Source organism: Patella vulgata, chromosome 7, assembly GCF_932274485.2.
Source record: "Patella vulgata chromosome 7, xgPatVulg1.2, whole genome shotgun sequence".
In the NCBI taxonomy this organism is placed as follows: Eukaryota; Metazoa; Mollusca; class Gastropoda; family Patellidae; genus Patella; species Patella vulgata.
In genome coordinates this window covers 2,089,896-2,106,450 of record NC_065885.2, presented here as the reverse complement: position 1 = coordinate 2,106,450, position 16,555 = coordinate 2,089,896, and the positions used below count along the sequence as shown (strand labels likewise).

The window sequence follows — 16,555 nt, the reverse complement described above, 5'->3', positions numbered from 1 at the left end:
GAAAAGATGGGCTTCTGATATTCAATATTTAACACAAAATAAACATTTTACCATTGGTACACGAATCGTGTACCATAATGCGTTTCAACGTCATTTATAACAAGGGACTCGAAGAACGAGGCTAGACATATTCCACAATTAGTCATGACAAACGGTGACGCCGTATTCCTATCTGGAGAGTATGCGCAATAAATATTATCGATGTAGACTGGAATACCCAGACGCTAGAGATTGCCATTCGATTGGGACTTCTGGCGTATTTCGCCGAACATAACTGATTTGGAATTAGAGTAAAACGGAAACAAATGATCAGTATAGGGCAGATCAGTTCATATACATTCGTATTACATTATTATATGCGTTGCGACCCATTTGTGTCAATTTCTAGGTCCCAAATATTAGTGATTTAGCTCCTTTAATGTTTTTAGTACTCAACGTCAGTATAGGGCAGAATTAGAGGCCAAACAAGTTTGACAATTACTTAATAGGTTTGTTATTCGTAATTATATTTTAGTGTGTTGTAAATGTTTTCCTTACCGACAAGGGGGGTTCGATGGCCGAATGGTTAGCGCGTGCGCGTTGTATCATAAGGTCTGTCATTGAGTCAACTGGCGTGGTTTCGATTCCCCGGTTGTACGTGACAAGGAGTAGGATAGCCTGTCCAACCTCGTGGGTTTTCTCCGGGTCCTCCGACTGCTAAAGACCCCTACGCGCAAGCAAATTTTTGAAATAAAATTGAACCATGAGAGTCCCGAAATGACCTAGTTTCTGTCGAGTGGACGTTAAACCCCATTTCTCTCTCCTTACCGACAAAAGAAATAAATATGCGACACCCCTTATTGACTGCACGGACGACTTAGCTACTGTGGGCGTATGTTTCGTTGCCTGGCAATCTATCTTTAAAATCCACAACAGGCCAATGAATATTGTAATATCAATTTGGTGTGAATGGGGTATGCTGCATTGACTGGAATACGTTTTACATTCACGAATTGTCAGCCACAGAACAAACTAACCATGTGCGATGATGTAGGAAAGGTATTTTACAAGATTACAATTATCTAAAACATGACCAAACAGAAATTTATCCCAGTTCCCTAGGTTTTGTGTATTTGTTCCTTATACTATTGGATGCGTTTTCTAACTAATGGATATTGGATGCGTTTTCTAACTAATGATACTATTTCACAATCTACAGTGAACAGTGAAAAAATATTTATTTATTGTTTTAACTACATGTATTTATCTTTTTAATTAACACGTGTTCCTTGTTATTTCTAATACAGTGCACGCACGAAAATGCGTGGTCTGTTTTGACCATCACCGGGTTAGTATGCTGGGGTGTTCATTTATATACTGAGCGCCATGGAAAACCCATCACTTTTTTTTCCCAAATATTTTATTACTAGGTGGTTTTGTATGTATAATATTATGCAATACTATGAACTATCGTTTCACACAATGCTCCCAAACGCAAAAAATATCGGCCCGTGTACACAAAACAAAATTGCACGAGATGCACATGAAAAACCCAATATTCACGTGCAGCATTGTGTGTGAGCCCATTAAAAGCATGTTTTCAACTTAATGTGCAGTACATGAACTGTGAAACGTCAATCTGTCGTAATTTGTTGTTGGACGTGTGAAGGAATCGAGCTAGAGATGTCGTGACTTATTGAAAATCAACGGAATGAAGCCATGGGAATGTCCAGGGCTGGCATGTCTACACGTGCTATTGCCAGACACTTCATTTGTCATCAGTCCACTATTGTAAGGTTGGTGGAACGTAATCGATTTACTGGATCAACACGTGACCGTCAACGTCCTGGTCCACAACGCGTTACAACCCAGGCTCAAGACTGCTACATCCGGGTCACTCATCTACGTGACAGATTCCGCCCAGCGACTCGAACAGGTGCGGCAGTCCTCGGAAGACAAGGACCAGTAGGTGCCAACACCGTAAGACGTCGTCTAAGAGAAGTAGGACTCCGTGCACGACGACCTTATGTTGGGGCTACCCTCAGGGATCATCACCGTCAGCGGTGTTTGATACGGGCTCAAGGAAACCAGACATGGAGAAGAGTAGACTGGCAAAGTGTGCTCTTCAGTCGCTTTCATCTTTATCACGCTGGTGGCCGTCAACGTGTGTGGAGATGGGGTGGGGGAAGTGTAATGGTGTGGGGAGGCTTCACATTTCATCACCGGACCGCCCTACACATTTGCAGGGGTCGCGTTAATGCTGTAGCCTACCGTGATGATGTCTTGCAACCAATTGTTGTTCCGATGTTTCGAGCGCACCCACAACTTCAGCACTTCCAACAGGATAATGCACGTCCGCATACCGCCCGTTTAAGTATGGACTACCTGGCTGCTAACAACATCAATGTCTTGGACTGGCCAGCCATGTTTCCGGACATGGCACCGATAGAACATGTCTGGGATGAGATTGGACGCCGTCTGTATCGGAGACCACAGATGCACACCATTGCTGCTTTAGAAGCTGCTCGTGTACAAGAATGGAACAATTTGCCCCAGGCCTTCTTTCAAACATTGGTAAATTCCATGCGACGTCGCTTTGGGACTAGATAACTTTGATTCTAACTGGTGGAGAGTGATGAAATTTAGTGTATAGATGACTGACTGAGTTTGATCGTAAACATTTCCTGCTAAGACTAAGTATAGATAATCAGTTTGATAGGTTAAAACCTGTGAAAAAGATAAATGTTCAATTAATCAATATGTGTCATTTATTTATTTTGGGATTCGGTTTGTTTGAAGAGCGTCGTCGTCAAGGAGAACAAGAAGAAAACTAGCGCTCGGGGCCGCAGTTCATTAATAACGAATTACTTTTGTGGCGGTTTGGGTATATTACTCGACAGACAATAGCCTTTTACAAGCACAATTTTTAAAGGTGACATCACAGTTATCTTTTTTTTATATCAATATTACAGAACGATGCAACAACCAGCCTGGATACCTGCCATTAATTGGTGGAACATTTTGTATGAAAGCATCCAGCAATGCCTTACCATGGTCGACAGCTAAAGCAAAATGTGAGAAAGATGGTGGAAATTTGGTAATCTTGAAGCAAGTTGAATTAGCTCTAAAACTTGCAGCAATAAAGACGTTGTCTCGTAAGTACGATACTTTGAACCCTAAGATATTTGATATAGTGATGACCCCATAACAAAGTTAAACAAAATTATAAAACTACCAATCGCCTGCTAAATCTAATTTAAGAAGCCTTCATTTATTTTTCAGGCATAGCCCGCTAACCAACACCGGCGCTTGCGTAAAAAAAATACAGGGCCCTTAAAATGACAGAATACAACTCCGTGATTTAAGGTGTACGTAGGGTTGTAAACTTCTGTGAAGTTGTATACTAAGCATGATGGTTTCTGTTTCTGGGGAACTTTAAACCGATAACCCAGTCACATAAACCCATCAAAATTCAGTGGGTAAAACTGGTGATGATGGTCCAGTGCCCAACATATCGACAACAGGTTAGGGGGGGGGGGGGGCAATTGTTGGGTGTTGTGCAGGAAATTTTGATAAATACCCAATACCATGAATATCTATCGTGATTATGATATTGGTCTAGAAGGTTTTCACTTAATAGGAAGTTTTACAAAAACTGATTCTACAGCTCTGTACAATAGAAATCATACATAATGCATCGTAGTTGTTTTGTTACTTGTCTAATTTCCTTTTGACAGAAATCTTTTGGTGACGAACAAACTTTCTGTTTTTCAAAACTCTATCAACAAATCTTTATTAATTCTTATTAACGTGTATAACCATAAAGGGTCCCATATTTTTTGTTAATGGGGAATGCTCACTAGTCTGCGGGTTAATTAGTCTACCGATATCAATTATAGGGGTTGGGTTAGGGTGGACTAGTCCGCGGGTTCATTAGTCCACCAATATCTATTGTTAGGGTTAGGTTTATGTTTTTTGATACCCATATTTATAGTATTTCGTATAAAGGCGGACTATTGCCCCCCCCCCCCTATACGCCAGGGCCCGGTTCTTAGAATATTCTTAAAAGTAAGCCCAAAGTCATGCTTCACCTTTGCTTACGTGAGAAACTTTATAAAATACTGACTCTAAAAAATTCTCAAGACAGTTCTTGCGTGAACACAAGTCAAGTATGAGTCTAAGTACATTGTGACTGGTAATCTGAGACTACGATGCTCTCTAACGTCATAAAACAATTTTGATATGCAAATTACGTATTAATTGGTCGGCTGCATAGAGTTATAAATATATCAATGACATTAACTTCCCGGCAAATAGTCGATTTAGATGCATTTGACATGTCCCCTATACATATATAAAATGTGCCGCTTTATCCCCTTCTCTCTTGTTTTCAGGTGTCAAGTACTGGATAGGGCTGAATGATATCATTACAGAGAATGAGATGATCTGGGTGGATGGTTCGACTCTGGATATCAACATTTGGAGTATCAATGAACCAAACAACGATTATGGAATAGAAAATTGTGTTTTGATAACGCCTTCATTGAATCTGAACGATGTACCATGTTCGTATTCTTATCACTTCATTTGTGAATTTCCTTTCATGTTTACATTTTAAATATTTGAGAAGATCTTTACTAAAGTTTTGTTTTTATTACCTTATGTAAAAGAAAAAATATAATATATCCCTTGAAAGTTCTTCTTGTTCGATATTTATGTTGGCATTCCAATCACTGGATTTGTGAATTTCCGTCCACAATATATCCCAGGCAAGTTAGTCTTCTACGATTTATTTTTATATTCGTCACTGGGTTCGTAGATGGCAATAAACTTACGAAATGATATCACAATAGTATATGGACGTATAATTACATTGTCACCATAGAATATATCGGACCGTAACTTCATGGATTGTGGACCCTGACTGTAAGAAAAATTACGTTTTAACGTTTTTTGTTACTAAAACCATTTTTTTTTTTAAAAAATAATTCTGAAATGTGTTACACAATGAACTAAGTGAATGATAAAATTAAACTTTTACCATAGCATTATCCTTTAAGAATAAATTATTTATCAAGACTGTGGTATATTTAAAATGATAAACATTGTTTAAATAGGTTTAAATGCCTGTACGTTATGTGTACATATTGGAGTGAATTCAACCAGCTTTGATTATGCATGTATAATATAGTAAATAACTTAATCAATAAATAAAACACTAAAACTCTATTAAAGTAATGAAGGGCGGATTTACCTCAATAATTATTTGGTTCTATAAAAATGTAGTTCTTAACTTTATCGATAAATAAAACACTAAAACTCTAAAGAATGGATGCATAGATTTACCTCAATAATATCTGGTTCTATAAAAATATAGTTCTTTTTGAAGGTAGATAATTGATTGTACTATACAACATGAACTGGCCACGTAATTGACTGAATCTTTTATTTTACTTGATGGGCACCCTTCTTTACTTGGTTTAATAATGGCCAAGAAATATTTATTGATTGAGGGGAGATAGTCATACCCGCCACCATCGGCTAATCTTTGTTTCGTGTTTGTTTTTATGATTGTATTATCAAAATCTGTAGTATACTTCACTGTTTTCAATATGTAAGTTTCGAATTGGTTATAATTATTAATATTCGTTCTTTTATCTTAAATGCTTCAGAAACCATTACCATTCTTTTATGTTTATTATTACTGAACTTGTATACGTTGTAATCAGTTGTCAGCGATATCACATGACGTTAAATAAAGCTATTTCACACACAGTTGAAGGGGCTTACCCAAGTAGTGGGGCATGTTGCAAATGCTAAAAGAAAATTCCAAAGAACAACAGGCCCATGGCATTCGGGCAATTATCAAAAGATACGCTAAATAAGCACATCCTGAAAGGTACGATTATTGAAACAAAAAACTTGCCGGACCCCCGATGCAATCACGAACACGTGGCTAAGTTACGTCACAAATAAACGTAACAATCCCATTGGTGCTAGAGCACTAGCAATGGAATTAATAGACTAGATGGACTAGCCACTATAAAATTTACACCGATAGATCAAGAGATCACGGGATATGGCATATACATACCCATATCAAAGCTGGACTGTAGGAAAAGGCTACAGAACTAATGGCCATTAAAACGGCACTAGAATAGCTAGTTATGCTGACACACTAAAAAGCCGTTATCCTGTCTGACTCCCCGAGTAGTATCAAATCCATTATCGAGCTCCTCCAAAAGCAGGGTGATCCTTGCATGGATCCCTTCCCACAACAAGCCGACAATATTGTCTCTTTTGCTTATGTTTTACTGCTTTCTACTGCAGATCGCATTTTGAACACCTCCATACTGCTGGACCTATAGGAGTTTGGCCAATCTCCAAAGGGGATGGGGCGAGTACTCTCAGCCAACCGCGGCGGATTCCGGTACCCTACATCTAGCCTGGGTTGTAGAAGGGATATTTACCCACATCCATACAATTGTGATGCGGCTATCGGTTTACTTGTAGAAAGAAGTTCTAAAAATGGCGTCGTCCGAAGAGTGTGTTTACTTTTCATTGCACAGTTGTCTTTTTTTTTTAAAAAGAAAATCGGATATACTTGAAAGAAAACAGCTTTAGACATTGAAAGCTTTGTATGATAAAACACTCTTCACAGGTGTCTTCATGGGCCCACCATTTGTAATCCGGGAAGTTGAAAGAATTTCCAAAGGCAGAATTCGCCACACAGCCGAGGCTAGATGTGGGGTACTGGAGTCTGCGGATGTTTGCCGAATGGGGAGGCGTAACTATTGCATTGGTCTTCGGACAACTCGTTTCATTATGTATAACCGGTTTCAAAGTGTGTTGGTTCTGTTATGCAAGATCTTTTTCAGCGTTCCAAAGTAAATATACGGTGCTAAGATCACCTAAAGATAAGTTTTAAATGTTCCTACTATAAATTAGATCAGGTTTCATTTTAGTTTTTATATTTTACGCTGACATGTTATTGCTTCAAATTTTCCTGCGTGGTTTCCCCTTGTCAGTGATGCAGTATGGAGGGCCTGACAAGGACAGCTGTCTAGTCGTTCGGATGGGACGATAACCGAGGTCCCGTGTACGCATTGGCGTGCACGTAAAAGATCCCTTGGCAGTTGGAAGAGTAGGCCGTAGCGACGCTACCCGGGCAAAATTTCCCACATAGCACACTGTATGGCGTATGCCCGTCTTCATTAGCCCAGGTTAGGAGTAGGACGTTAAACCCCATTTCATTTCATTTCAAATCTTCCTAGTGCAAAAACTGGAAATTTCACCTTTGAACCTCCGGAGTCAATAAGACTAAATTTCTAAAATAAATAAATGTGTGTGGTTTATCATAATACATTTTCACTCCACCGCTTGAGAACACATCTATTCTCATAATAGATGGTTATATCTGACTGTGCTGAATGGTTGTATTTTCATTTGTGTTTATAAATATGCTTTCAAGGGAGATAAATACCTTAGACACCGTGAAGATTATTCATTTGAATCAATTGTTAAATATTACAATATATATTCTTTAGAATATAAAATGCCATAATTTGAAATTATTAGATTTGTTCACTGCATTGTTTCATGTTGAATATTAAAATATAAAATAAAATTAATTTGATGTAAATATTCATGTATAAATTGTTAACTTAAATCATATTTATAAGTAAACTTGTTTCAAGTGACTCTGATTTCTTCCTAATCTCTTTAGCTTTGCGCAGTGGCGGTACCATAGCCAGTGAGGAATTTCCGAGGCGTGGTTATTGCTAGTTGAAAACTATACCCAATACCCCGCGCTGACGACCTTTTAGTCGGCATGCGCAATTTTTGCCGGCTTCTACGGGAGCTAACACAAACCAAAAAGAATGTAAAAGGGGACGCCTTTTCAATTGTCGATTGAAAACTAATTTATTCAACTCGGTATTTCGATGTTTATTACAACAATATAATCACTGAGTGGCTATCGAAACATATAACTACCATTCATAATTTCTACTTTTCGCCTTTCCAAAACACGAAAGTCGAAAAGTAGAAGTTACGACAAAATGTGAGGCGACAACACGCTATACAAGCCAGTCAACTCGAAAATAGGAAATTAAGAAATAACACACAGCGATAATAGCGCCCCTCGTTTTTTCCTAATTTCTTATTTTCGACTTGCATTTTGGCATGTATTCCGTCTTGTCGACTTCGACTTAGTCATATTTTTGTATTTATTGATGTCAGTAAGAAGGCATCAACACGCATACCAGGCCAAAATGCAACTCGAAAAGTAGAAATTAGGAAATTAACACACCGCGCTATTAAAGACCTATCATTTTGACTTTCGCCTCGGAAGTTGTTGTAGTCTCAATTTTCCAGGTCGCATTTGAATACGTGCAATCGGGGCTCACGCTGTATTTCATTCTTTTCCGTCAAAATGGATAATAATTTTTATATAAAAAAAAAATATTCATATTTTTTTTCCGTCAACTGGGATATTTTATCTGCCAAAAATGTCTGATAGCCCCTACCCCCTCCAAAAAAAACCCACCTTAGGCTACAACAATTTAATTCATTATATATCCCTATTATAAAACAAATTTCCCGTACCGGTATATACAATATACAGCAACTTACAAAATCCGTCTTACATGGGGATTGGGTGGTCTAGTGGTTTAACACGTGCGCGTGAAATCACAAGGTCTGGCATTGATTCAAGTGGTGTGGTTTTGATTCCCCGCTTAAACATGAGAAGGGAGTAGGGTCGTTGTCCAACCTTTTGGGTTTTCTCCGGATACCCCAGTTTCTATCCACTGCTAAAGACCCCTACGTTCAAACGAATTATTGAAATGATTTAGTTCGCAACGAGTGAATGTTAAGCCAGTCTGGAGGTCGGGTTTTCGATCCCTGCATTGGCCGAGAAAGTTCATTCAGATTTTCCGGCGGCTCCCCCCTTGGCAGTGATGCAGGACGGGGGGGGGGGGCTGACAAGGACAACTGTCTAGTTGTTCGGATGGGACCAATACCGAGGACACGTGTACACATTGGCGTGCACGTAAAAGATCCTTTGACAGTTGGGATTCGATATAAGAGAAGGCCGTATTGCCGCTGTTCGGGCAAAATTTCCCTTACAGCACACTGTATGGCGTTTGTCCGTCTTCATTAGCCTAGTTCGGAGCAGAACAGTAGGACGTTAAACCCCAATTTCATTTAATTTCTCTTTTTCTCTCTCTCTCTCTCTCTCATCGCCAATTTTTAAAATAAAATTGCACCATGTTAGTCACTGAATAACTCTTAGTTTGTGTCGAGTGGACGTTGCCCCCCACCCACCTCTCTCTCTCGCTCTCTCTTGGACTTGGAAAGGCTATCTTTACAAGTGTTGTTGGACCTTGCGACAAACCTCACACGTTTGAGAATATGTAGTCCCCACTTGACATGGGGTTTAGAATCCTGACATCTAAAATGGGACAAAAACTTTTAAACTCTGTAAACGTTTAATTATGCAAAAATGTAGAATAATCTGATAATCATGGCAAAATTTACACGAATTGAACGGAATGAAAAATATCAAATTTCTAAAATAAATAAATGTGTGTGGTTTATGATAATACATTTTCACTCCACCGCTTGAGAACACATCTATTCTCGCAGTATTCTAACTTTTTCCCTAATTTTCGTTGGGTAGAACGCTTTCTACCACAGATGGAGCAACATATGGCAACCTCTTGCCCAAAAGCATGTATGAGGTTCACCATGGAAAACTTAAGATACACAAGCTGGAAGTAGAGATAAGAAAACATGCAATTTTGGTCCCTAAATTTCAACCTAACCAACCTCTCAACTCTTGTATCCTTCCGCCTCAAAATCATGAATATTCACCAAAACCTGACAGAAAATGTATTTTCAAACCCTTTTCTTCGATTCTACACCAAAAAGTCAACAAAAATCGCCATGCAAAAGGGGGAAAGGGAAAGAATGACTAAATATAACTTTCGCCCTACATTAGAAATATTTGGTGAGCTGTGTCCAATTATGTTTTCAAGGGAGATAAATACTGCAGACACCGCGAAGATTATTCATTTGAATCAATTGTTAAATATTACAATATAAATTTTTTAGAATATAAAATGCCATAATTTTAAATTATCGGATTTGTTTGTGGCATCGTTTCATGTTGAATAGTGTATCATAAAATAAAATTGATTTGATGTAAATATTCCTGTATAAATTGTTAACTTGAATCATATTTATAAGTAAACGTGTTTCAAGTGAGTCTGATTTCTTTCCAATCTCTTTAGCTTTGCGCAGTGGCGGTACCATAGCCAGTGAGGAATTTCCGAGGCGTGGTTATTGCTAGTTGAAAACTATACCCAATACCCCGCGCTGACGACCTATTGGTCGGCATGCGCAATTTTTGTCGGCTTCTACGGGAGCGAATTACAAAAAAGAATCTAGAAGACATTTCTGGACAGACGACCAGAAATAGATTTATTCATCAAAATATCACGTTTATTAACAGAATATATGAAAACAAAAACTTAACAAATATAAACATATTATCTTAAATTAATAAACTTATTGTTCATAATAATACTTTTTTAAATATAAACCCGCACTAATAACCAAATGTCCGATTTCACCAAGGTCTCCAAACACTATTGTTAATGTTCATATTATTATTATTACTAATAAAACTGTTATTGTTATTATTAGAGTCTACTGTTGTATTCACCAAGGTCTCCAAACACTACTGTTATTGTTCACATTATTATTATTACTAATAAAACTGCTATTGTTATTATTAGAGTCTTCTGTTGTTTCAGTTTTAATATTCTGTCTATAATTGTGTCTATCTAATGGTACTGCTAATGATGGGTTATATTTAATGTAATTCTGGTTTTCACTTCTCGGTGAATATTGTCCAGATATATTTGTTGATATTCCAGGATATTGAATATAACTTAGAGTATGATTATAGTGTGTTGATTGGATATTTCTAGACACGTGTTGTATCAGAGCACATTTCACTTTGTCCGACACTTCCGTTACACCGTTTAGAAATGACGTCATTTCCTGGAAACATCGAGTAAATCCTTTCTGATATTTGATTTGTTCTTCTCTTGGAAAACTTGTAAACGAGGTTTTAGTTTTCTTGAGGAATTCAACAGCAGACTCCAGAATTTCGACCTTTTCCATTTTATTGGCATCAAGATCCTACAATATTGAAACCATAAACACATTCATAAGATTTAGGTAACAAATGAATAAGCGTCATTAAATTTAAAATGCTGATACAGTACATTAAAATAATTTATTAATAGAATACATTTATATTTGAAGTAAGGTTTATAACAACTTACGGGTTCATAAGAAACTTCACTTTCACAAATAAATCCAATCTTATAAATTTAAAATATTGATATAGTACAGTTATATCTCAAGTAAAGATTAAAACAACTTACCGTTTGATAAGAAACTGAGTCTTTACATAACAAGTTTTTAATCTGGTCCAAACATTAGTTGATTCGGTTCCGTCTTTTCTTTTCAGCCAACAATTTTCGCCCTTTTCTAAAAGAAGTATAAGAACGAGATTCCATGATTAAAGTTTAATCACGTAGATGTGTTTAGGTAAAATGTTTCAAGTTTAACCGATGAATTATTTAGAAATCAGTTATTTTATACCATTCCTTCACATAACTGTAAACAATAATATCACGTGACTACTCGACGCCATTGAAGCATGCCGTTACAATCAGCCAATCAGTGACGTTGATAGTGTATCGGCACGCGAGTAGATTAGGCGCTAGACAGAGGTTAGGATCATCCTAATTGTCTGGCACAATCTAGAAGACGAGATTAATGGAGAAAGTTGGCGTGACACTTGGCGTGTGTAGTAGATATGACATCAAGTAGATAATTATTATAACGGTGTTTACAAGGAAGTCAGACTAAGCAACCTTAGGTCATACGACAGGTGGATATCGATGGTTGTTTTGGATTGATTATACAGTACAACGAGTTTCAAAGTTTATATATTATTTCATATTGAACTTTTTAGCATCTTTTATTCCATATAAGTGTGTCATGTGTCATTTTCGTTCACTAACTAAGTGCCGCTTAAACTGTTTTTTTTTTTTTCATTTTTTTGGAAAAATAAACTTAATACAATTTTAGAATATAATGTTGGAATATACGTGTATGAAAGTGTCACTACTTGATTTTTAAAATATTTAACTGACAATAAGTCTTTTTTAAATGTTGTTCGAATCTAGTATTAAAACAAGGTTAAGTATATTATTATTATATTTGAATCATGATCGATATCTATCACCACATTAATGCCTTAAAAACTGGGGGGTTGGATGGCCGAATGGTTAGCGCGTGCGCGTTGTATCATAAGGCCAACTGAAGTAGTTTCGATTCCCCGGTTTTACTACCAGTGCTAAAGACCCCTACGCGCATGTGAATTGTTGAAAGAAAATTGAACCACGTATTAGTCCCGAAATGACGTGGTTTGTGTCGAGCGGACGTTAAACCCCGTTTCTCTCTCTCGCATTGTGAACCGTTCAACTACAGGACGGGGCGGGCGACAACATAAATCCTTACATATATGGTATGGGTATAGCTACTATTTACCGACTGACAATTTAAAGGTTTCAAAGAGGTAATGCGAAAGCCTTCTGTTGACTTTGTGCAAGATGACTGACCTTTATGTTCGTGTGCCGTCACATCAAAGGGCTTCGATAACACATGCATTGTGTTTACATCGGTCGTAGTAATACTAACTTTCCCATTTACACTAAACAGGAAAACATTTTGTATCCAGATACTCTTCGAGGACTTTTTTTATTATTTATTTAAAAAAAATTGTTTTCGATTTAATTTACTGAGGAAAAAAAATAACATTGAGAGCTAATTAACTTGCCCCGATGTCATCTCTCTGAGTAATAGTAACAGCCAAGCGAATAAATACTGCTGATTAGTTTTTTAAACTAAGAGTACCTGATAAACATCAGCTGATGTAGATGGCGCCAGGGAGAAGATCGTTATCTAAATGTATTTACACCCTGACTATTACTGCCATTAAATTATGACACTTGGCGTCCATCGTTTCACGGTTCAATAGTGCATATCACACGCCTATATATCAGCAACTTTCCCCACTCCCTAATATCAATAAATCTTTTATACCGCAACGTGTCTAAACAGATAGGATTACTGTTTATCAAACACATTTCAACCTTGAATAGTTCCAGATTACAGTAACGGTTATTAGAACACTTTTCAAGCTTTATTATTTCATATTGATGTCAACCAATCGTATCTTAGCTTATAGAAATAGAGTAATATGATTGGTCGTTGGATGACAGGTGTACGGGTAACGTGATAATTTTTTAGTTGGCGTGACATGTGGCGTTAGTATTAGTTTTTGATTGAAACGTGATGTATATCGCTCGTCTAAATCTAGAAAGAAATGAGATGGGGTTTAAGTCGTTCCACTGTGCTAATGAAGATGGACATAACCCATACAGGGGAGATTTAGCTCAGAAAGTGGCAGTAGGGGCTACTCTTATTTCGAATTCCAACTGTCAATGATTCTTTAACGTGTCCCTATCGAACCACAAGAAACTATTCCTTGTCAGCTCCCCCCACCCCGTCCGGCACCACGCCGGAAAATCGCGAGGAACTGTCTCGGCCAACACCGAGGGGGGGGGGACCCGAGACCAGGTTTATTGCCTGTAGAGAGAGAGGGAGAGAGAGAGAGCGATAGGGAGAGGGGATTGGGGGTAATGCTCACTTAACACCAAGTATGTCTTTTCGGGAATAAGATATATGGTACAATAATGGGCGGCGGTTTGGATGGCCGAATGGTTAGCACGTGCGCGCGCTGTATCATAAGGCATGTTATTGAGTCAACTGGCGTGGTTTCGAATCCCCGGTTGTACGCTACAAGGAGTAGGGTCGCCTGTCCAACCTCGTGGGTTTTCTCCGGGTCCTCCGGTTTCCACCCACTGCTAAAGACCCCTACGCGCAAGTGAATTATTGAAATAAAATTAAACCATGTTAGTCCCGAAATGACCTAGTTTGTGTCGAGTGGACGTTAAACCCCATCTCTCTCTCTCTCTCTCTCTCTCTCTCTCTCTCAATCTCTCTCTCTCTCAATAATGCGCTCGCATTCATCGCAGGGGCAAACTGTTTGCCGATATGACGTTAAGAAACCTTCCAGTTTTCGACCAAGCTAGCCTAAGTAACGATTAGCGATTTCATTGGCATTCCAAAGACGGGTGACAGTACTGACAGCACGAAACTAAAAAGTGTGATATGCGACTGTGCAGTTCGTTCACAAAACGATACCGAAGATCAACAATAAAGTATATTTTATTAATATCTCTACAATAATATTAAAGCTGTAGAATATTATTCTACATATGTGTTCTTTAGCACAAATCGATGCCATCCATATTACTACACTACTTAATCGTCTCCGACGGATTACATATATAACTTCATTAAAATCACCTTGGAATCTCGAAAAACAATACAACGGTTAGCCATACCACCTACTTATTGTCGTCTATCCATATGTCAAAAGGCTGGGAGGGGGCTAGTTTTTGTACTCTAGATTGTTGAGTCAAGTGGTGTTGTTTCGATCTCACACTTCTACGTGTGAATGGGTAGGGTCACATGCCCCATCTCCTGTTTACCCCCACTGCTAAAGACCCCTCCGCACAAGGGAATTATTGATATAAAATTCAACCATGTTAGTCTCAAAATCACCTAGTTGTGTGGAGTAGGCGTTTAACGAGTTATATTGAGTGGGCGTTTAACCGTAGATCTTACTCTCTCTGTCCATATGTCAACTGGTGGCAGTTTCAATAGTTCTATCTCATTCTTATCCAAACGAATTATTTAATTCCCAGTGTCCGCTGTTGATGATAATTGTGTCCCTTTTCTATCAATAAAACAAACACTGCTGTGACCAATCCAATTAAAGCTATCAAAAAAGCACCCATTAAATCCTCCAATCGCCAAGTCCGTTTTGTGTCCGTTGTTTTACAATGTGCAATACTGTTATACTCGAATAATCTGTCATCCAAATTCTTTAAATATCCATTGTCGGATAATCTTACCATTAATGATTCCAGATCGGAGGTCAAATAGGAATTTTTCGTGACTGCTACGCACATTGGGAAATTCGAGTAGAGACTGCCGATAATTTCTAAACTGCAGTCGTTTCTTTTTAACATCAGATATTTGGCATCAACACCTAGATAAACATACTTTTCACCTTCGGCCAATATCCTGTTAATATGGACATCAGCATCCATAGTAAAAATACTTTCGTCCGTTTTATTGAACTCCAACATACCGTTCCATAATTTGTTCATTAATGTGTTTTTAGACTCTGTCAAAAGTTTCTTCGTTAATTCATATCCCCGCACACCCCATTTCCAATCCGGTAGTTCAACAAGTTCTTCCAAACTATTAAATGGTTTGTTATATTTAATATCAGTCAATGACGCGGTCAAGTTACCCATATAAACACCCGTTAACACGACACAAAATAACCATAAAAAAGTCACTAATACTCGAACCGAAGCCTTCTTAGTGGAAACACCGTCTCCACGCACAGTCAAAAAACCAATTAAAAATATAATATTTGAGAATATTTTAATAAGAACGTGCCCCAGAACGACATCAAGTTTCCTGTTTTCTTCATTAGAATACGTTTGTACAATGAACAACAAAATGGCTACAACAGAAACTGTTGCTATGGTTGCTATGTAAACATAAACATCCAATGGCCGAAATATCTTTAACCAGTTACTCTCCATATGAATTCCTCTTTTACACACAGCTGACCATGTATCGACCAAAAATGGCGGGAGAACAAAGTCTATGACCTTCGACCTGCTCTCAGTAAAAGTAAAATCAGCAATGACCATATCGACCTCTTTACGATGTAAAAATCCGACCAATCCCACCTGTGCTTCGTCATCGGTTGTGCCTCCATACTTTCCATCATACGGTTGAATAAAGGTATAAGTAAAATTTAATTGTTCAGCCAACATGTCGGCCAATTCTGCAATAACACCGGAATAAGTTGTCTTATTGTTTTTGTCAACATGTCTGTACAGAACGTGTGATACCATACTTCCTATCAGCAAATGGCGACTGCAATATTTGTATTTAATATTTGGAAACAAGTAATTCACTGAACATTTCTTTTCATGAGTATTACGATAGTTTAAACAGTCTATCAAAGTTATCTCCCCGCCAGATATTGTACAATGGTAAACAAGATGGCGACAACACGACAAAACCATAACGTTCTGTAATTCAAAATCCATCAATTTCTTCTTTACAATTAGAGATGACAAAATAATCCACTTTGAAGAGGTCCGATAATTCGTTGATTTGTTTGAATTGCTGTCAAAAGTATTGGCTATTTTAAGAAGTTCAAAAGTTCCGTTGCTAAGGAAGAGAATAATGCGAACTTCCTTGAATCGTAATTTATAAATTTGATCTAGAAGTTTCTCAATGGCTGATGAGCTCACCCTTGTGATGTCATAAACTG

At 37.8% G+C, this 16,555-nt stretch overlaps 2 non-coding genes across 2 annotated transcripts; both read left to right on the top strand.

Annotated features, from left to right (window-relative positions):
* Positions 1 to 7,703: 7,703 nt before the first annotated feature.
* Positions 7,704 to 7,840, top strand: LOC126828918 (U4 spliceosomal RNA). The gene has a single exon (XR_007683301.1). It is a non-coding gene; the product is annotated as a U4 spliceosomal RNA (small nuclear RNA).
* Positions 7,841 to 10,272: 2,432 nt separating this feature from the next.
* LOC126828910 (U4 spliceosomal RNA) lies at positions 10,273 to 10,409 on the top strand. Its single transcript, XR_007683294.1, has one exon. It is a non-coding gene; the product is annotated as a U4 spliceosomal RNA (small nuclear RNA).
* Positions 10,410 to 16,555: the final 6,146 nt, after the last annotated feature.